General features: G+C 37.1%; 1 protein-coding gene across 4 annotated transcripts in view; it reads right to left on the reverse strand.

Annotated features, from left to right (window-relative positions):
- The window catches only part of LanB1 (laminin subunit beta-1), a 150,321-nt gene extending 132,211 nt beyond the window's left edge, over window positions 1–18,110 (reverse strand). For all 4 annotated transcript variants that reach the window (XM_069837171.1, XM_069837170.1, XM_069837169.1 and 1 more), the window contains exon 1: window positions 18,000–18,110. The gene's annotated coding sequence lies outside the window, so the exon portion shown is untranslated. The remainder of the gene's footprint in view (window positions 1–17,999) is intronic.
- Between the last annotated feature and the right edge of the window lie 3,910 nt (window positions 18,111–22,020).

Below are 22,020 nucleotides of genomic sequence, written 5' to 3' on the forward strand. Positions count from 1 at the left end.
AAGTTAAAAAGCAAAGGTGATAGTGCATCTCCTTGCTTTAGTCCACAGTGAATTGGAAACGCATCTGACAGAAACTGACCTACTGTATACGGAATAATAATAATAATAATAATAATAATAATAATAATAATAATAATAATAATAATAATAATAATATTTCAATACATGGCATTGTGACTTTACCCTCTTTGGTTGGAAACACTGAAGAGACGGCCAAATTAGCCCTTTAGGAATTACTCTTCCGTGATTATCACTATAGCACTCAAGCTAGGTGCATTTCCACCGACAGAGGCCTACTGCGCTAAGGTCCGCTGCGTCCAGAGTCCCTTGCAGGCAACCTCACATGCCTCTGAACCAGCCTCCTTCGCACGTGTCCGACTAACCGGATAAATGTTGATGGAATGATAAAGGAATAGAGGAATGTTGACGAAATGATGTGAATGTATTTATTAGAGAAATGGGAGAACCCCGAGAAAAATCCCAACTGCGACTTGTCCGTCACAATTGTCAATGAAAAATATCAAACTTGACAGAGACTCGAACCTGGGCTGTCTGTGTGACAGACTAACGGCCTGGATCATGCAGCCACCGCAGGGGTTACCAGCCTTACTGCTCAGGAAAGTAATGTCCAATAATTTTATACGAAGCTCAGCGAAGAGAAAAAACTTTTGTTTCCATTCTGAATTGGATTCTCCATTTTCAGTCTGCAGTCAGTTGCTACAGTGAACAAAATGATCTGCTACAAATGTTAAACTTAATGAATGACAAGAGAACAGCTACAGACAAGCTGGCGTCCAGAATGTCTTAGAATTACATGACCTATATCTGGAAGTTGTAGAATTGCTAGCGCAAGATGCACTGAATTACTCTTCATGGCATTGGAAATGATCTTGGTTGCGCAAACGAGTGCGTGCTCTCATCAAAGTTCAATGCCCCCATATCAAAATGTTAAGCGTAGTGAGCATTCGTTGCAATTCATGTGGACGTAAAGGTCGCGAATTTTTGTTTGAACGTCCAAATATGCTAGAAGTATAAAATGATTCATTTCACGGGCACGTATGAATGTGTAACGGTCGCCCTCGTAATTGGATTCGTCTGGATGGAAGTAAATTTCTAAACTTATTCCAACTACTAGTTTCGTAGAGATATTTAAGTTCCTACGTCATTCGTGCGCCAGAAGGCAAAAGGAAGTGAGCACCAAGACATGAATTTTCAGGTTATGGTTGGTTCATATATAGTATTTATGCTTGTTTTTTATGTTGGTACTCCCGAATTGCAGGGATTGATAGTTGCGTGTGTATATATATATATATATATATATATATATATATATATATATATATATATATATATATCGATGTTAAAAAAAAGTTATAAAGCTGTGTGCAAAATGGAACATTCATCTCACCATATATTAAAATGGGGATTCTGGACTTATTCCTTCTGGCTTCTGAAGTAAGACCTGAAGGGACATTTTTTTCCACCGCAAATTCCACCACGACTTGTCACGGGATTGAGCTCGGGCCGCCTGGATTGAAGAGCAACGTGCTAGTGCTTGAGCCACAGAAGCGGGCCTGTTGCCCATTACCTGGAGACCCACTTGCTCCTAATATTACGGTAGCCTAGAAGCCCCTTAACATTCCACGTCAAAGTTACTCATTTTGGAATTGACAGTTCGTGAAATAAAAAAAATCAGAAGATAAGCACGAACCGCGCACAATCATAGCGAATGGAAGTCCGACGTTGCCAAATACCTTCCCCATTTCATCTCAAAATGTAACACAATATTGCTATCACATGATATATTAATGATCACTAGGATTTATGATTTCTGATGTAATTGTTTCAGACATATATTTTCAGTGCAAGTCGAATTCGATGTACTAAGGCCCGATTGTATAAACCATTTAATCTTAGATCAGAGGTTAAATTGATCCTTGTTTCAGCTGAACTTGGAATTTTGTGTTGTATAAAGTCTAATCTGAGATTAATTTGTCTCAAACTAAAGTCAACTTCGACTGAAGAAATGTCTCCGATTAAGTTAGATGATCCAAGTTCAGTTATTTATCTTCTGTTTGAAATATACGAGTGACAGATTGTGCTAATAAAATATCCATTATTATTAATATTAATAGATATGGTAGGTACATTTATATATATATATTTCTTTCAATTTCTTGCCTTAATACACAAACAATCTTATATTTTATAAGGCTCTATCGTGTTCAGCAGTATCAAATAACATAACCTATAATTACATTATGTTTATAACGACCATTAATTATTAATGGATATGATAGGTACATTCATAAATTTTCAATTAACCGTATTACTAAACGAAAATTGTCGTTTTATAAAGCTTTATTATGTTTAGCAGTATCAAACACCATAACATGATAACTTGGAGAACAGTCAACCTTCTTCTTATTCTCCATTATTTACATCGCATAAAAAACAGTGCCCAACAGAGTGTACGGAAAGTCGCCAAAAAGTAGTTGTAAAGTCGCTAGATTTCTCATTATCAACAAAGAAAGATTAAATTTTGTCACTATTGGGTGCTAAAAAGGTCACTAAATCCCTATTTAAGCAATATAAAAGTTAAAAGAAATTGTTGTTGAAGAAGAGTTAAAGTCGCTAGAATGGCAACACTGAACAAACCTGTATAACATGGTCCGCGTAGCACGTATTTCACCTGTTTATGCGATGTTGCCAAATCCTTTTCACGTGAACTTAGATTGCATTTGAACCAAGGTAATTTGATCGCAGAAAAGTTTTATACAATAGAAGAAGTGTCTGAACTCGGTTCACTTTTCGATCTTCGATCAAAGTTGATCTTTAGTCAGGAGTTTTACACAATTGGGCCTAAGAGATTTTTAAACCCACGATCTTACTTTCCACGCAACGTTAAGTGTTAAGCGTCAAGATTCCACCACGACTTGACACGGGATTGAGCTCGGGCCGCCTGGATTGAAGAGCAACGTGCTAGTGCTTGAGCCACAGAAGCGGGCCTGTTGCCCATTACCTGGAGACCCACTTGCTCCTAATATTACGGTAGCCTAGAAGCATGGTAAAGTCGATTATGAGCAGGCTTCGGTCCTGGGCACAGAAACGCATGAAGTTCAGAACGCACGGACATTTGTGTTCTGTTGGTCGAGTGGAGTGGGAGATGAAGAGCGCCGTTACTTCGTGTCTCAACATGTAAACAGTCCGTTACAGTACGGCACAAAATATATTTCGCCCTGTACAGATGCAGTATATACAATACATTCCTAGTGTAGACAATAAATGTCTACCATTAAAGTATTAACGTGAGTTGTATCCTTCAATCAGATGTCCCTACGCCGAAGCCTGTTACACGTACCGCAGCCAAGTAGCAATAGGCCTACACACAACAGTAATGCACATTACGGACCCACCTGTGCTGTTGCAGTCGGGTGACTGCACACGGGTCATGACGTCATTTATACTCCGTGTACTCTAAACCTCATACTGGTTACTCTGTGACCCTAGGCCGAAGCCTGATTATGAGCAAAATGATAAACTCAGTGCTTCGAAGTGTCCTCATCTCACATTTTATCTGTTTCTCAAATATTGAATACGAACAAAATTCATCTAACACAGACGTTCTCAACCTGGTGTTCGCGAGCACCATAGTGCTCTTTTAACGACATTTGATGCTCTCGCCATGCGAGTAAAAATGTGCTCACGAGCACAAACGGTCATGAGGTCCTTTTTTAAATTCAAACTTCGTTATACCAGCTGCAACAAATAGTGTTCCTATTCATCCATTATAATATTTTGGCGACCTAATAGACCTCGTATTTCGTGGTGTATAATCCTTTCAATTCAGTGTGGACTTAATCAGAAAAATCAAAGTTGTTCAAGAGGATTATATGAATGCTCGTGTGGAACTTGAATTGATAGATCTCCAGTCCTCCTTAGTTCTGAAATTTGTCTTAAAAAGAGAAATTCATAGCCTCTGGGGAGCAGAAGATACATTAAGTTCCAAATACTTGCGAAGTGTTTCAAATATATATGTTCGGGACGACCTACCTATGCGGAAAAACTTTCCCACTTATGAAATAACGTACCTCAAGAACAAATGATCATGATTAACCGATAACATCTGCAGGATTGGTTACATGTAGCTATAAGTGGGTTCTCCTTGGACATCACTGAATTTCTGGGTAACATTCAAGTTCAAGGATATCATTAGCCTGGTGAGTGTTTTAAAAAGTATTTATTTATTTATCTTAATTGTCTATTCATATGTTAATAATAACCCGTGGCGCTACAGCCCATGAAGGGCCAAGACCGACCAACAGGCTGCTGGCCTCACGTCCAAATGCCGAAGCAGAGGTGGACGATTATCCAACCAGAATGGAAGTATCGTGTGGTTAGCACGATGATCCCCCCAGCCGTTATAGCTGGCTTTCGCAACCGGATTTCTTCACCTATCGTAGCTTCCCAAGTGCATCTCGATGCTGGGTGAGCACCGGTCCCATACACTGGCCGAAATTTCATGAGAAAATTTCTTCCCCCAAGAGGACTGGAACCAGCGCGCATTCCGTAACGCGAGTCCTAAGCAGGATGCCTTAGACCACTACGCCACGGCGCGGGACATTCATATATTAAACCTATTCGATTTCATGATGCTCGCTGATTTAATATTACAAGTGGGCTGTGCTCACAATCTTAAAAAGATTTAGAACCCTGGTCTAACAGTTTAGAAGAAAAGGTTGTGCACATAAATGGAAATATAGACGGCATGGTACTACTACAATTTTGATGACAAAACAAATTGTCCTATATGTTTAAAAAACATGTATTTCCATCAGAGTCTTGAACAGATTCCCTCGCCCCATGCATCTCAACGCTTTATCTAAATAAAAAACGAGAAAGTAAAGGCTCATTTACAATGAAAATTAAACATAACGTAAGCGTTAACTTAACGTTACAGTAAAATCCAGAAGTCATACCATCACTCACAATGGGAACATAAACATAACAGCAAACATACTTGGTAACCATGGAAACCTAACAACGACGCCATTTCCTCATATTCTGTCGTATACTTCAGCGCTCCACGATTGTGTTCTGTTTGCAAATCACGTAAGCATAAGCATGAAAGTTTGGAGTTTGCAAACTTTTGTGTTAACGTCTTACGGTAATGTTTATGTCAATGCTTATGTGAATCATTGTGAATGATCCCATTTGGTAGCCTGGGCGCAAACTTCTGTATTTATGTTACGGTTATGTTAAATTTTCATTGTGAATGGGCCTTAAGAAATGAGACATTTACCGATTACGATGACAGTACTTTAGTTTACGTATCTGCAGTACAAGATTCATCGACATTTTAGTGTTCTGTAGCAAAATGAAGTGCAGTTCCATCAGAGTTTTGGACTAGTTCCCTCGCCCCATACATCGTAATATATAGAGACTAAGTAAGAATTACGGCAGTGCTAGCATTGACAGGCTGCTCTTTAGTTCACATCTCTGTAGTAAGTTACAGGATTCATTGACATTGTAGAGTTCTGTAGCGAAAGGAAGTCATCAGCCTCATTGGTTTTATGCCAGAATTAGCGTCACACTCTTTACGCAGTCGTTCAATGGAGGTTTCGTCATTTCCCTACAAAGGAGCACTGCAGAAGAAAAGCTGATTCCATTATTTTTAATTCTTGTATGTGTCCATGTCACGCATGGCATGTCCTCAAATGTGAACGTGGGAAGACAGAATGCAAAGTATTATTCAGTCAGAAAAAATATTGTACAGTAATTCACATTAATAATAGGGATATCCTGAACTAGCACCAACAGATAGCGCACGTGTACTTTGAGGGATGCGCTTTGCGTGTGCATTTGTTTTTCGGTATATAAACATTGAGGATATACGTTGTGTATTAGTATATTAAATACTCTTAAAAACAACTAAAAATGGCAAATTTTTATTATGTTCCTATAAGTAAAAACCAGGGAATGCTTTTTGTCTTCAATCAGGTCCCGAAATATTCTGAATATATGCTTTAAACTTTAAAAAATATAAGTAATTAAATTGCGCCTCAAAAGTATTAAATAAAAGTAACTACCGGTACTTCAAGTAAGGAAGTGTTGACTACAGTTTCATTTTGGAAGAGGAAAAAGAAAAATTAATAAAAACATATGCAACCTCGACAGCGAGATATGTTAGCTTACATTATATGCAGTAGTTGTAGGAGTCTCCGAAGTTCACGCCTGCAGTAAACTCTCGATCAACTAGGATGTTTATTATCCAGGACGATCCGTAGTGAAATCCATTTCGTGAATAATGTTTTTAATGTACTGTACCCTAATTATTAAAACCATGTTTTAACTTCAAATTTTCAAAATCATCCTACATAGTATTCAAAACTGCATGTCCTTAACCTACTAATCGTGATACTACTACGATCATATTATATCACCCTATTAAAAATTGTATTTGATCTTTCTGCAGCTACAGAAAAAAATACAAGGAATTCAATATCGATAGTCCCTTCCCTATAAAAAGAAAACCACATTGGTGGCTGCATATCCTGTTTTTAGCGTACGGTTCTTAAATATTAATGATTAAAGCGGGCAATATTCACCTTCGACATAATTCCTACTTTTTTATTCGTGCAGCTCGTTCTCAAAGTTCTCGTTTAAGTTTATGAACATTCAATTTACTCGTATCTATATTCCGCATACTGCAGATTTCCCCACCCATCTTGGGGAATCGCTCAATATTATACAGGTTTACGTTATTATTTATTGTAAATTAAATTAAATTATGAGGTAAGAAAATATTGAATTATATTAAATTATACTAGGTTATACAAAATAATTGTAAATATAATTTTGACACCCACAGAAAACCAATAAGCGGGAAAACGTAATCAATTGTAGCATATAATATAACATAGCCCTACAACATGTTGCGCCGCATGGAACGCTCCTGCCATCTAGCGGTAAAACTTCGCATAAGATATCCCTATTGAACAGAGACACAGAGAGTGAGTGAGAGAGAGAGAGAGAGAGAGAGAGATATGCGGATAAGATACTCAGAGAGATCTCTAAATTCTATAAAATAAAAAAGAATAGTGTTATGATGTGCCTTCATTGCAATGCATTAAATTTATTATCCCAGTTACCGTACATGTTCAGTACTGTAAATAATACAGTAGTATATTATAATATTCAGGGCAACATACATTATAAGCGGGGTTGTGAATTATGAAAAACTATGGCCATAAATAGGCTTGCATTAAAGTATCCGACGAAAATATAGAGAAAAACTCTTCCCACGCAAATAATTCAAACTGGAGGTATAAGTTTAGCAGATTTTTTTAGCCGCTGAAATTTTAAATGCTGAGCTAAGAAGCTAGTCACTATCAAACTTGTACGTGTATGCTGTCTCCCAACCAGCTGTAGCCTCCAACTATACCCGCCTGCCAATCACATGACACTAAGTACACTCAGAATTAATGTAAATTGAACTATAATGCCAATAAGTCACTAACACCAAATCTTTAAAACGTTAGAGCCTGTACTTTTACTTTTATTGTTAGACATTTTTGCCACTATACTGTCACTACTGCTTTCAGTGTAATTTGTTATTATGATCTCCATCCTATCATCTATCATTTAGTCCACATCTGTGGAGTAACGGTTAGCGCGTCTGGCCGCGAAACCAGGTGGCCCGGGTTCGATTCCAGGTCGGGGCAAGTTACCTGGTTGAGGTTTTTTCCGGGATTTTCCCTCAACCCAATATGAGCAAATGCTGGGTAACTTTCGGTGCTGAACCCTGGACTCATTTCACCGGCATTATCACCATCTCATTCAGACGCTAAATAACCTAAGCTGTTGATAAAGCGTCGTAAAATAACCTACTAAAATAAAAAAAAATCATCATTTATGTATACACTGTAGTTATTTTCCCCATAAGTGATGGACCGGCCTTCCTCTCTACACTTAATGACTGACAAATTGATATTATTTGCCTCTTGAGCAGAAACTTCTATAGCTACTTGAATGCCAATTATCTAAAATAATCCTTAAACTACTGCGGCACACCGAATGATTGGTGATTTCGCGTAGAATGTGTAATAACTTCGAAATTATAGAACCCTCTATGGATTTGAAATAACCATTTTTGTCTTATGTTCTAGTTTATCTTTTAAATTAAAAAATATTTTTTAACGTGAGAAATCCCACTTCGAATTATGTGGAGGGGTGAGGTTCGTCTTTTAATTTTATTTGGGGGTGGGGTGAGTCGCCCGTGGCTGTATAAGTTGAGAGGGCAAAAACAGCCTTGACTTTCCAAAGTCGGCGTCTATGCGGGAGTATAATATTACGTGAATCCCCGAGCTAAACCATCAACACTCGAATATCACATGTTGGGTCGCTGGCTACCATGTCTGCATGAATTAATGACGCATGACGGGGAACCCCCTATCGCGCGACGAGATGAAACACACGTTATACTTTTGCTTGTGTTTCAGAGTACAGCACAGTGATGTGTATAATATGTGTTTAAAACTTGAGAACGTGTAGTCAATCCCTTCTGAAATTTAATTCTGATAATGCCGAAAGTTACACGAACTTATTCAAGTACTACATTCAAAAGTACGCAAAGACTTTATATCAACAGACGGTACAGTATTATTTTGTAAAGCGTGAAAAAATGCGAGAAGTACAAAGAGATTTTATTGGCTCAACCCATAAACACAGCAAAACACACAGTATCTAACAAAAAAATCGCGCAAATAAAGATGCTGTCCAAAATCTATTAGTGGTCTGCTCCTGGATCAGTCGGTTTTGTATTGACCTATACGAAGAATTTTCAACAGTCGATATTCCAATATGGAAAATAATAATAATAATAATAATAATAATAATAATAATAATAATAATAATAATAATAATAATAATAATAATAATAATAATAAAAGAAACGAATTAAAAATGTTGACAAAATAAACCCAGCAATATATGTCCGACGAAAATACATTAACTGAAAGAAAAACTGATCGGCTTAGAAACGTCTTCATAATAATTGGCAAAAACCACTTTCCAGAGTTCTGTATTTCAACAGAGACGGAAAGACAAGATGTAATTTTACTTAAGATTGTCAAATTCTGGTGACACTATACCGTGCTTTCAACGGTTGTTTGAATTCTGAGACAACGGTTATGCTCTCGTTTTCAGAAATATATAACGAGAATTCACTGGCGTTTCTCAACACACTTCTCGAATGTGGGAATAATAATAATAATAATAATAATAATAATAATAATAATAATAATAATATATCTAATCTGGCAGACCTAAGGTCAGTTGGCCTTCTCTTCGTCCCGGCCAGACTCTAAAGGTTGGTTCACAATAAACCGGGAACGGAAACGACAACGAGAACTAGAACGAAAGTAATGTTAAAATAAATGTATTTAAATGTAAGTATTTACAATTAACTATTGTAAATGCTCACATTTAAATATATTTATTTTAACATTATTTCCGTTCTCGTTCTCATTGTCGTTTCCGTTCCCGGTTCATTGTGGACCAGCCTTAATTCTAGTTGAGGAGTGTTGTGATCGTGTGTCTAGATTGTGGTGGGTGGATAAATTTTGAAAACGAGACGCGAGATGGACAGGAGCGGCGAAATACAACACAGTAGCCTATATGAAAGAGGAGAGGAAGGCAGCGGATTTCCCTACGATCTCCGAGACAGAACCAGGACAACATTTCGAGGGATGGTGTTACGTGACCAGCCCGGCGAATATTGCAGACGAAACGGAATCACATACTGTGTTATTATGAACACGTTGCAGTCTCTGCGCCAAAATAACGCTTAGGTCGGAAAACAGAATATCACAGTAATTGAAGTCGGGCATCACCGGTGTTCGCACTAAAATCTTTTTCAGGAAAAGACTAGAAAGTTCCTCAAGGGATTAGTGGGAATACTTTCTTGCAAGTTTCTGCAACTTGAATGTTCCAATTTAAACTTTTATCCATATTTGCCTAAGTTTTTACTGATTCACTGAACGGAATTTAGGTGTCGTTGATTTTAATCGGAGACAGATTTGGTATGGTAACAATGCTTAACAAACGTGAATGACCAACAATTATTGATTGTGATTTTTCTGGATTTAGTTTAAGTCGGAATTTTCGTATCCATGTTCAAATTGAGTCGAAATCGTAATTAATTTTAGTTATTGCGTCGTTTATTTTGTCAGTGTGGAATCTTATGTATACTTGAAGGTCGTCTGCGTAGAGATGGTGTCGACAGTACTTTAAAGATTCTGATTTATGTCGTTTATACAGATTGAAAATAATAGAGGGCCGAGAACTGATCCTTTGTGATCCCTGACCTCACTGCCCGCCAAGAGGAAGAACGATGTCCAGCTATCACGCTTTGTTGGCGGCCATTAAGGTAAGAGGCAAACCAACAGGACGTGTTCTTCTAGGTGTGGGCTTATGAATTTGCAGATTAACAGGTGAATGTCTACAGAATCCAAGGCTTTGCTGAAGTCAAGTAAAGTAATTTATTGTCAATTTACGTTCGTCCCGCGAATCGTGCAGGTCTTCCGTGACTTTAAGTAATGCTGTACTTGTGTTGTGTCCGGCCCTGAAATCTGATAAGAGTCGAAAAGTTTGTATTTGTTTAAGTAGTCCGTCATTTGCTTGTGTACAATGCGTTCCAATGCTTTGGATAGGACAGGTAGGATGCTGATAGGTCTATAGTCATTCTGAGATCTCCGTGTTGCAGTCTTGGGAAGCGGGCGGACAAAAGCGAGTTTCCATTGCTGTGAGGTGGGTAAGTCGAAGTTATATTTGAGACATTGAAAATTTGAGTCACAGTCTGTAGTATTAAGTCTATTATTTTATTTAATAGCGAAATCATGGATGAATATATAATAGGATGCGAAACTTACTGAGTTTCCCGTTCCACATACTAGAGGCGCTAATGTAGAAACTGATCTTGCTGCCATCTGTTGGACGGGGGAGAACTTATTACATCTAGCAAGCACCAAGTAGCGGAAAGAAAAACTAATTACTCCATGTATTTAGCAGCGCACCTAGTGACGAAAATGTTAAACTATGCACAAAATGTTCCTACCCTCCCACCCTCATCAATATTCTCAATTAACCCAATTTAAAATGAAACATTTACACTTTTATTTCTCACACCATCTTCCACTGAAAATTCTTACCGGAGCCAACAGGAAGATAAAAGAGACGATCTATTTTACACTACCCAATTAAAATATAACCAAACAGACAAAAAATAAAGCAAAAGGTTAGATAATTGGGATTGTATTCTTTGGGTAATTAGTGTACAGCGCAATGGAAAAGTCTGCAAAAACTACTTAGATAGTTCAATTTATTATATTACTATTACTTTGCAATACATTTAACAACACTCTTTACAACGCCCATAAACATCACTGTTTAACATACACTGCTTACACACACACTTAGTATCACTTTATGTCCACTCATTAGCAAGTTTCTGGCTGCCATCTTGTCTTCTCGAGCATCGTCTGTTCGTCTGGAACGAACGGATAAATAGAGAATTCTGGGTAATCTACCCAACACGTAGTTCTAATGTTCACCACCCACGACGTCGGGCGCTGATCATCTTATTTGAACCCCCTTCCGTCAGATGGTGCTGACCGCAGTTTTTCATCCTATTATATATTCATCCATGGCGAAATGTTGAAGTGGTCTGGTCCTTCTACTTTAGTTGTGATTCGTTTCAAGTCTTTCTTTGCGTAATGTATACGAAAAGTGAAATTTTTCTCTTGAGGGGATGGTCCGTAGGTTTAAGAGTTCAGCGATTGTCTGTTGTTTGTCAATGGGGCTAAGGGTTGTAGTGTGAATTTCTGTAACGTGGTCATTGAGATGTTCCGGTGTGATTGAGTTGCCTCTACCTGGGTCTTTGTCTGTTTCAATCCCATTGTCTGCACATGTCTCCATAGCGCAGAAGGGTTTGTTCCGGGTTCAATAAGGCTGTATGCGTGTCGGATTTTAGGTTTGGCTGTTGTTTCTCAGTAGCTTGTACCTGTTAAAATTAGTTTCGTTTTTGTCTCGTCTATATTTTCGATATCCCGATTGTCGTTCAGCCATCATGTTGCGTCTATCAGCAGTCATCCAAGGTGCAGGCAGTCTTCTCGCACGTGTAGTTTTTAGAGAAGCATATCTGTCATACTTAGGGTTACCAGACGTCCGGATTTCGCCGGACATGTCCTGCTTTTTAGGTGTGTCCTACGTCCGGCCAAGCATTGTAGAAAATCAGAAATTGTCCTGCTTTTCTTGCTCGCCATTTCTCAGTGGATCAAAGAGAAAAACCGTCTTCATCTGAGATCCATTAGAGGAATTATGTTTGTAAAATTGAATTCAAGACGGTTATAGTGCATGGATTTTCACAAGTATTTACTTGCTCAAACAAGTTGTGTCATCAGAGAGAAGTATTAACAATCAGAAAATTAAACACGGTAAAAGAGTTTATTTACAATCCGTATAATTTAATCAATTTCAATTCCTGATAATAGTTTTGTACCAATTTTATTGTACAAACACTAACAAATTATCTTATTACCACTGACGACAGCAATCGCTGGAAATCAAGACAAGCTCGAGACGCAATAGTTCGAAAGACACTGTTGATGACATCACACCGGTGTTGAAACGAGTCCCATCGTCATTAAGCTATATTACCGTTTTCAACATTTTATAACACATATTTAACGTTTTGATTTATGAAAGTTTTAAATGTTACCTCACAATAGCCTGCAATTAACATCCCATTGTGTCATATCTCTCATATCTAACAAATAACTGAATCGATCATTATTAAAAGGCACGAAGCCAATGTTCACATGGACATTATGATGGATTTATTTTTTTCTGGACTTAATAGAGGACGAAACCAATTATACTCTATGGTTTACGCTTAAACAAAACACAAATATAATTTTGTACAATTATTAAGCGAGTAGAACATATTTTTTCGATTCTCTAAAAAATGATTTACCGACAGTGTCTTTTAACAATCACCAATTCAGTTCTAGGAATGGATATTCCGCACAACGTGAACAAATGCGCCGACAGCACTTCCAGGCATTATTTTCCATTAAAAACACCATGTATCTGTCTCGCACAGAATCCCTCCCTCCCAAGGATTTCTATGACTACTTCACCGTTGAACATCGTTCTCTCGTTAGGTAAAGATTACTGTTAATTATTACATAGATATTTCAGAATTATCGTGTATTGCAGAGGAATGCAAGTACACCGAAAAAGTCTGTCGCAATATAGTTTCCATCCACCACAAATTTCCACAAATGGGACTGTCGGCACTGCTTTATTGTATTATAGCAACAATCGTACTTCTTCTTCTTCTTCTTTCTTGGCGCTACAGCTCAATGTGAACCTTGGCCTCTTCCACGATTTTCAGCCAGTTGTCTCGATCCTGCGAAATTGCTTTTCAATTCCTATATCCCATCTTACGTATGTCTTCCTCAACTCCATCTGTCTTATTCTTGGTCGTCCACGGCTTCTTTGGCCCCCCGGGATTTCCATTTAATATCCTTTTAGGAATTTATACATCACCCATTCGTGCTACATGTCTAGCCCACCTTAATTTTCCATTAGACAGTCAGATTTCTATTCGTGTTGGTTTCGTAACTGTAGGCTTTTTACTGTGATGAGTAGTCGGCCCATCGCCAAACCCCCTGCCCGGAGGACCGGGTAATTTTCATCAGGGTTATCTTCCCCTAGCCTTTGAAGAACCAACTCCATATGTTACAAGGCTAGCTAAAGAGAGATGGTAAAGTCGACATATAATACGGGGAAAATCAAATTCGTTGCTTTATGTGATTTTTTTTGGATTGGATGAAATGATTGTCATTCGTCGTTTGTCTGTATAAATTTGACGAAAGTGAAAAAAATCCCCGACGATCTAAAACCTCGTTTCAGTGCTATGAATGAAATTGTGACGCCAGTACGTTCATCTTTAAACGTGGAAACTATAGCAGCACTTGTATTCATAAATAGTATCGGCCCACCGCTTACACAATTAAATGCACACCACTATGTGAAGTCTAGTCTCTCCAAGGATCACCACTCAGCTGATGACACTGCAAGCCGGAAGGGGAAGAGAGAAAAAAATACGCATGAACAAACACGGCAAATACAGTATTATATGACCACGGACTAACATCATCGGAGTGCAGCTGTAGTTTTAAATTAAGTAGGTATTAACGATCTTAAATTGTAAAGCATTAAATCTGAAACAATACCAAACACTACGTATCATTCTAAACATTTCTGACACAAGAACGTTAATCATTATTCAAAATCACTATACTACAGCTGAAGCAAATTACTCAGGTTGTGTGCATTTTCATTTTATTTACTAAATTCCCCCTCCCCTTACTGAATGAAGCGACTACCGTTCCTAGTTTCTATGTAACTTTGATAAATGGATGACAATTTCTGAAACATATGTCTGAAATGTTTATATTAATTGATGCGTATATAAATATTTCAATGTATATAGAGAGAGAGCGAGAGAGAGAGAGAGAGAGAGAGGATCGTAATACCCGCCTTCAACTCGCTAGTAATTTAATTCCGACGCTGTCGTCATCAACATCACCATGTGCGCGAAATAACAGCGCGTCCCGTTTCGTGAAAAGGTCCATTTCGAGCCCGGTTTGCACCTACGTGTGATTTCAATAACGAGTGCTCCATTTCAACACCACATTACTACTACTACTACTACTAGCCCCCGGCGTAGCTCGGTCAGTCAGCCTGCAGATCCGGAGTTTCGCTCGGGCGTTGATTCGATTCCCGCTTGAACTGATTATCTGGTTGATACAGCGTCCTTAAATAACCAAGTAAAAATTACTACTACTAGGCCTACTACTAAACTTACTACTACTACTACTACTACTACTACTATACCACCACCGTCACACAACTACCACTATTACCACAACCAAACTACTGATACTAATGTTTAAAATGTTATGTTTTATTTAACGACGCTCACAACTGCCGAGATTATATTAGCGTCTTTTAGAGTTCTTTTACATGCCAGTAAATCTACTGAAATGAGACTGTCGCATTTAAGCACATTTAAATGCCATCGACCTGGCCCGGGATCGAACCCGCAACCTCGGGCATACAAGGCCAGTGCTATACCAACTGTGCAAACCAGGCCGACGATACTACTGTCATTGTTACTACAACTAGGTTACCTTAGGGCAGGCATGAGCACGGTAGGGGATTGAGGAGAAGTGAAATAAGGGTAGGGGTTGCATAAAGATGTTCAGCTGACAGGCCGCGCTATGAATTACAATGCATGACGAATCTCGTACGAGCTCTAGTCCTCATGTTTTTATTACTAACCGAGTTGTGCCATTTCGCTTCGTAATAATAACTGTGTTTCTTCAACTATGCTGTGCGTATTTGCATGGAGAAATGTAACTTCAATAAATACTTTTAAGTACAGCAGATGCAAAGGACTAATTTGCAACTTAATGCTGAATTAAATTCGTTTATGCATGTAATCACAATGAATTGTATGCTATTTTATATACATAAGCAGATATTTTTATAAAGAGAATTCTGCCATATAAACAACAGATAATTTATTTCTTATAAAAAAAATAATATTTTATATACAACATAAATATAAGAAATTAATCGAATCCATTCAAATAATAATAATTTTTATAACATTATATCAATTTCATGCATAATATTCTGCTATTAATAAATAAAATGAAATTATCTAACATAAAACTCATTTCTAAATTCCGTTGTAATATACGTACGTAGTAAATGAATAACATATTTTAAGAAAGATTCGTTTTCATTCTAAATATAAAAAATCAAAGTTTTCTTGGCAATTGCAACTTATATTAAATAAAAACAAAAATAATTTATACATTAAATATAATTATAAGATAATTATATTGTTCATATAATGCATTAAACAAACAGGTAGATTGTGATAATGTACGCTAGCTTTCGGATTAAACTCTGTCACTTGACACTTCAGTATTGTTACTAGATCATGGAATTTAAAATTCCTATTGAATAAAAAAATTATGCCTATGTTATTTCACTGAATTAAGAAGCAAATTAGTCAATTGTTCAGAAGTATTAAAAAAGTACATAACCAAATAACCTATTTATATATAGGCCTAAGATACTTATAAATAAATATCAACAATGGTCACTTTACTTACGTAAACAAGGATTTTTTTTTTCAATATCAATCATTAATCCCTTGGATATAGTGCGATATTTCAAGACGTAGGGCTAAGTTCAAATTCCTGTCAGTTACTTTTTACCGGACAGAAGAGTTTGTGGTAAGGCATAGGAGAAAGAATTTCTCATATAGCCTATATTACAGTATATTGATCCAAATACTGCATTATCTTAGCTCCGGAAGCATACAGTCTTGGGTATTTATCACATCGCAGACACTTAAATATATCTTTGTTCTTGAGGGAGAAATATTTACTTCTGCTCTGAGTCATGTTTAAGGTCAATAATTTTATTCCGTACGTACAGCACAAACGCGATCCGTCACTGTTTCAGTCTAGGATCCCAAATTTTATAAACTCCCCTCATTATCACTAGGCCTACTAACAATACTGTTATTATAAACACCACCACCGTTGCTGCTGCTACTATTCCGGTAGTAGGACTACTCGCAATTCTTTCTATAAGGAAGAGCATCTTCAGTTCGACCTTACCAGAAAAACACAATAATAATAATAATAATAATAATAATAATAATAATAATAATAATAATAATAATAATAATAATAATAATCTTATGACTTAGGCCTTACGACTTATTTCGATCACAATAATATGACATTATTAGTCTAAACTCGTACCTCTAAATCCACTTAACAGTATGGAAAAAAAATTCTAGGGATATATTTTGCATGCCTTTTCATAATCAGTGTAATTAACAAAATAAGCATAAAACTGTACGAAGGAAAATATTAAATTGAAGAAAAATTTTTTTCAATACGAATTTACAGTTGTGCACTGAAAAAATGGAAACACGATCTATTCTCTGGCATAATCACACAAAAAGAGAAAACATGATTTTAAGTTATTTACGACTATGTGAGCACCTCTGGCCGATGACTAGTTCAAATCACACACTGTTAACCTGAAATTACACTCATATTCTCGGGATATTCCCATTCCTGTTCTTTTCTACTACAGTAGACCTAAAGGTGTATTTTGAAGTTTGTTACTGCTTCAAATACATGTTCTTACTGGATTAAAGCATAATACTACGCACGGTACTGACAGGTTGATCACCTTTAAAGAATATCGCCAACACTATGAATTTTATATTTATGTCGTAACGATTACAAAATTTAATAATTCTTGTACCCTAATAATCGTGTTAAAAAGTTCATCTTCACTCACGGATTTAGGGCCTAATGTTTTTTTTTCACACCAAAATCCAGTACAATAATTTTTTTCACCTAGTATCGCTGTATAAATTCAACAAGGAAAATAATTCTTCATAATATCAGGCAAGCGAAATGTCAACTTGAAATAATAAGTCCGAAAAACAAGCCTTTGAAAAGTGGGAAAACAATTTCTAATAAATCGTATCCTACAAGGCGTCGTCGACAGCTTGCGAAACTTACCACCGAATAAAATTACATTTCTGAACCGAAACGAATAATCAGTTTTAAATAATGACCTGACATATAAACAACGCTACATCTGCATGCGCGCCGAACACTGATACAGATACTATAAAGTTCTTGCTTTAAATTTTCCCACGCTTGTTTTTCTAATTATTTCCCAGCCGCAACATCTTCCGTCACACATACTTGTAGCATTTGATGTCATGGTCTAAAGTAACATTAATTACTTATCAAACGGAATCACAGACGTCTAAGTACAGAGATTAATCATATTATCTCAACAAAACAAACTCGCACACGTACCTCAGAATTGCCGCACACAACCTCCTTCCTGCTTCCGTCAAACTCGCATGAGGACTGAGAGTAAGCGAGTTATGGCAGTTTTGTCTGCTGTTACTAGAATTGAACTAACCCCCCTACTTACACCGTTAATACAGCTCAAGATGTTAGAAACACGAAACGTGGCTGAGCAGACGATGGCCGAGCAAGCAGATATGACCGAGAATAAATACGTAATTAGCAGGACGTATCATTCATAATGCAAATTGTCCGCTATACACGTGTTGTAAAGTGGGGGGAGTACGGCGAATGGAATAGCGTGTTTATTTAATTGTTCATATGTTAATGGATGCAATTGCACCTGTGTTGCACTTCTTCAAATTTAGGAAAATGTCGCTATTTCTATTCTTCATGGCACAATATTATATTTGCATCGTTTCTAACGAGTAAGCACAGACAATTACTTTGTATGCTCGCCTTCATACATATACGCCTAAGCCTGCTCTTTGCACGATAGAAATAAATACAACAGCGCTAATCCACAACAATATATAAATTCGTTCAATTACACCATCCACTCTTTATAAAATAGATGGAACAGGGAAAATACATTGTGGCTTTTACTCATAATACGTAAATGAAGAGAAATATACATAATTTAATAATAAAGAATAAGACATAAATAGTTACACATACATAATTGGGGTGAGGGGGACTTCAATAGCACTAATTACCTCTAGCAGTAAGTAATCTAAAATAATTGCAAAATTTTTGTAAACAGACATTTAAAATGTGAACGTTTTGAAATTTCCACCCCACTGCTAAAAATTAACTAGTACAGTATTATTATAGTATGTTTTCCAAAGGAATAGGTTTCACTTGGGCGTCTGTCTATTCATTTCTTACAGACTTGTACCGCTGTGGATTGGCATGTCTGACTGTGCAACGAGCGGGCCCGGGTTCAAATCCTGGTACGGGCAAGTTACCTGATTGAGGTTTATTCCGAGATTTTCCCTCAACTAATTGAAGAAGAATAATTGCTGGCTGGCGTTGGACCTTGGATTCATTTCGCCATCATAATTACACTTCCCCTTTCTTCATCATCATCCCAGTTTCTTTCCCAAGTTTCGGGCTTCCTCCGATGCAGGCCACAACCAAATTTGGACACCGTGGATATGTGGTCATTTGGTGTTGGTGGTAGCACTATATCGTACAGTATGCTCTACAGACAAATCATCCAAAGACAGTGGCACCAGCTTTGGAAAACATTGGGTGGGCCCAAACACTTGAGTTGAAAGTTGAAATAAATAAATCTCATAAATAATAATGTTAATGTTAATAACACGACAAATTATGGGTGGGCTCGGGCCCCTCAGTCCCATATAACTTGGCGCCACTACCCAAAGCAAATACAGGGTTTTATGTCTGTAATTAATTAAATTAAATTATGTTTCATTTAACGACGCTCACAACTGCCGAGGTTATATCAGCGTCGCCGGTGTGCCGCAATTTTGTTCCGCAGGAGTTCTTTCACATGCCAGTAAATCTGTTGACATGAGCTTGTCCCATTTAACCACGCTTAAATGCCATCGACCTGGGCCGGGATCGAACCCGCAATCTCGGACACAGAAGGCCAGCACTATACCGACTGCGCCACCCAGGTCGTATGCATGTGTGTATGTATGTATCTATGTACTTGAAATAAAAATTAATATTCAAACCAGCGTTGCCAGACGTCCTGGATTTCCCAGAAATGTTCTGGATTTTATTGGTGTGTCCTGTATCCTGGATTAAGTTACATTTGTCCCGGAATATAAAAAAGAATAAAAATACAATTTTTTCCTTATTTATTTAAAATTATTTTTAAAATTCCGTACTTATTTTTCCAAAGCTCTGTCCAACCTATGTTCAACGTTGTTGTTAACGCCGCCTAGCTTCTCCTATCGCGTTGTATGGAAATAAAAACGATAATACTATAATACGCATTTGGTATTATATGTTTATTCTTTACTCTCCTTGGAAGTTGATTTATTATTGACAGGATTTAAACACTGTATCATTCATTTTTTCTATATAAATCAGACTGTAATATGACAATTTTTCCAGACTTTCGAGGTAGCAGTCGAACCTACGATCCTGGTTATGCCTTAGCTATTTTCTTAACAATAGAATTACTGTATTAGAGTACTAATTTCTTTTGTGACGTGTTGAAGAGCAAGCCAAGTCCACAGCATCCGCTATCTTTGCGACTATAGTATGATCTTGGAGAAAGGAAATCGTGCTTTGCTACGCCTTATCTGTGACTGGAACCCCAACAGCATCCGGCGAGGCTACTTACTTCCGGTGCGTAGTGGGTGGAGTGATAAAGTGAAAAATCAAGCTATGCGAGAAAATTATAGCTCTGCAAGCTTTAAGGAGCAGGAATTCATGGCGTACTTGATGACCAGAAAACTTTAATGAACGAGAAAGTACTACTACATTTTGAATAAGAGAAACGAAACTTAAAATCTTTTGGAATTGAGAATAGCTCCTCACTCAGTAGATCTACAAACGGAAAGAGAGATGTTATGGAAATGTGACTACAGTACAAGCAAAGCTGTGAGAGTTCATGCGGAGTTCAAAATAATGTTATAGTGTCGCTTTATTTGCAAAATTGAAGTGGAATAATGAAGTATAACTTATGCGTTTTCTAAATGTAATTTTAAAAAATGTATGGAAAATAAGCCTACATTATGTTGGTGCAGAAAAGATATTTTAAATGAAAAATTTTGCATTATTCTCAATTTAGCTAATTTCAGAATAAATTTGAGTCTAACATATCGTCAATTCTTGGTCGATATATTTAGAAATGCATTCATCTTGCGGAGTGGTTTATTGATACAAGTGACAAAAGTAGGCCTCTGTAGTATACCGTATGCCATATGAAATACAGAGTGAAAAGTAATTAAACCGACAAACTCCAGGAGGTTGTATGGGACACCAAAACAGTTTTCTCTAATGTCATATTATGCTGTGAGGCACTATTTTGCGAGGACACCAGATATTAATGTAATACAAACCATTGCCATGCTTTATTGCTTGAGTCTCTTATAAAATTTTACACACCAAAATGAATGCAAAAGATGTTAAAAACATTTACAAACCAAAATCACTGCAAAAGATCTTCAAAAATACCTCCATTGACCTGTAAACAAAGGTTACATCGGTCGGACAGGTTGAAAGACTTCAGGATTATCGTATATTTCCCCTGCTGCAGCAAATATTCGGGCCACAGATCATCTTCTGATTCAATTGGGGTTGCGTAAACAAGATTACGCATCTGTCCCCATAAAAAAAAAAAACAAACAAAGGGGTCAAATCAGGAGATAAAGGAGGCCAAGATACAGGACCACCTCTGCTAATCAACTTTCCTGGAAATTGTTCAAGTAGTCACGCACACGATGTGAATTTGTACAGCAGTCATGAACTTAAGAAACGTATACGCCCTCTACTGGTTTAATAAAGAACTGTACCGAGTCAAAACGTAGAACAAAATTTGAATTTGTAGTCATGAACTGAAGAACGCATACGTCCTCTGCCGGTTTAATAAAGCCTCTGAAGAAAATAAAGAAAGCCGTTTGTTTTGGTGTCCCATACAACTTCCCGGAGTTTGTCGGTTTAATTACTTTTCACCCTGTGTAGTTACCAAAAACTTATGTAATACCTGCTAAATATAATAATCCAGGGCTTAAAAACGATACTAAATTGTACTTGATGCATTAATGTGCAGAACAAAACCATTGAGAGTAACTGACAACGAAAATAATCAGGTATCTTTGCTTATGTATATAAGAATACATACTACGAAACTGTTGAATGCCAAATAAAATCACTGTCAGGTAATGGGTTGGATTTTGCTGCTAATAAGAATTCATATACAATTACTACCTAAGGTACCTTAAAAAGATTAACTGAACACTTTCCTTAACACTACGTTTAGATATAATGCACTCAGTGGCGTACGAAGAATTTAGTTAAAGTGGGGCGTCATTATTAAAATTATATA

The sequence above is a fragment of the Periplaneta americana genome, chromosome 10 (assembly GCF_040183065.1).
Source record: "Periplaneta americana isolate PAMFEO1 chromosome 10, P.americana_PAMFEO1_priV1, whole genome shotgun sequence".
NCBI classification, from domain to species: domain Eukaryota; kingdom Metazoa; phylum Arthropoda; class Insecta; order Blattodea; family Blattidae; genus Periplaneta; species Periplaneta americana.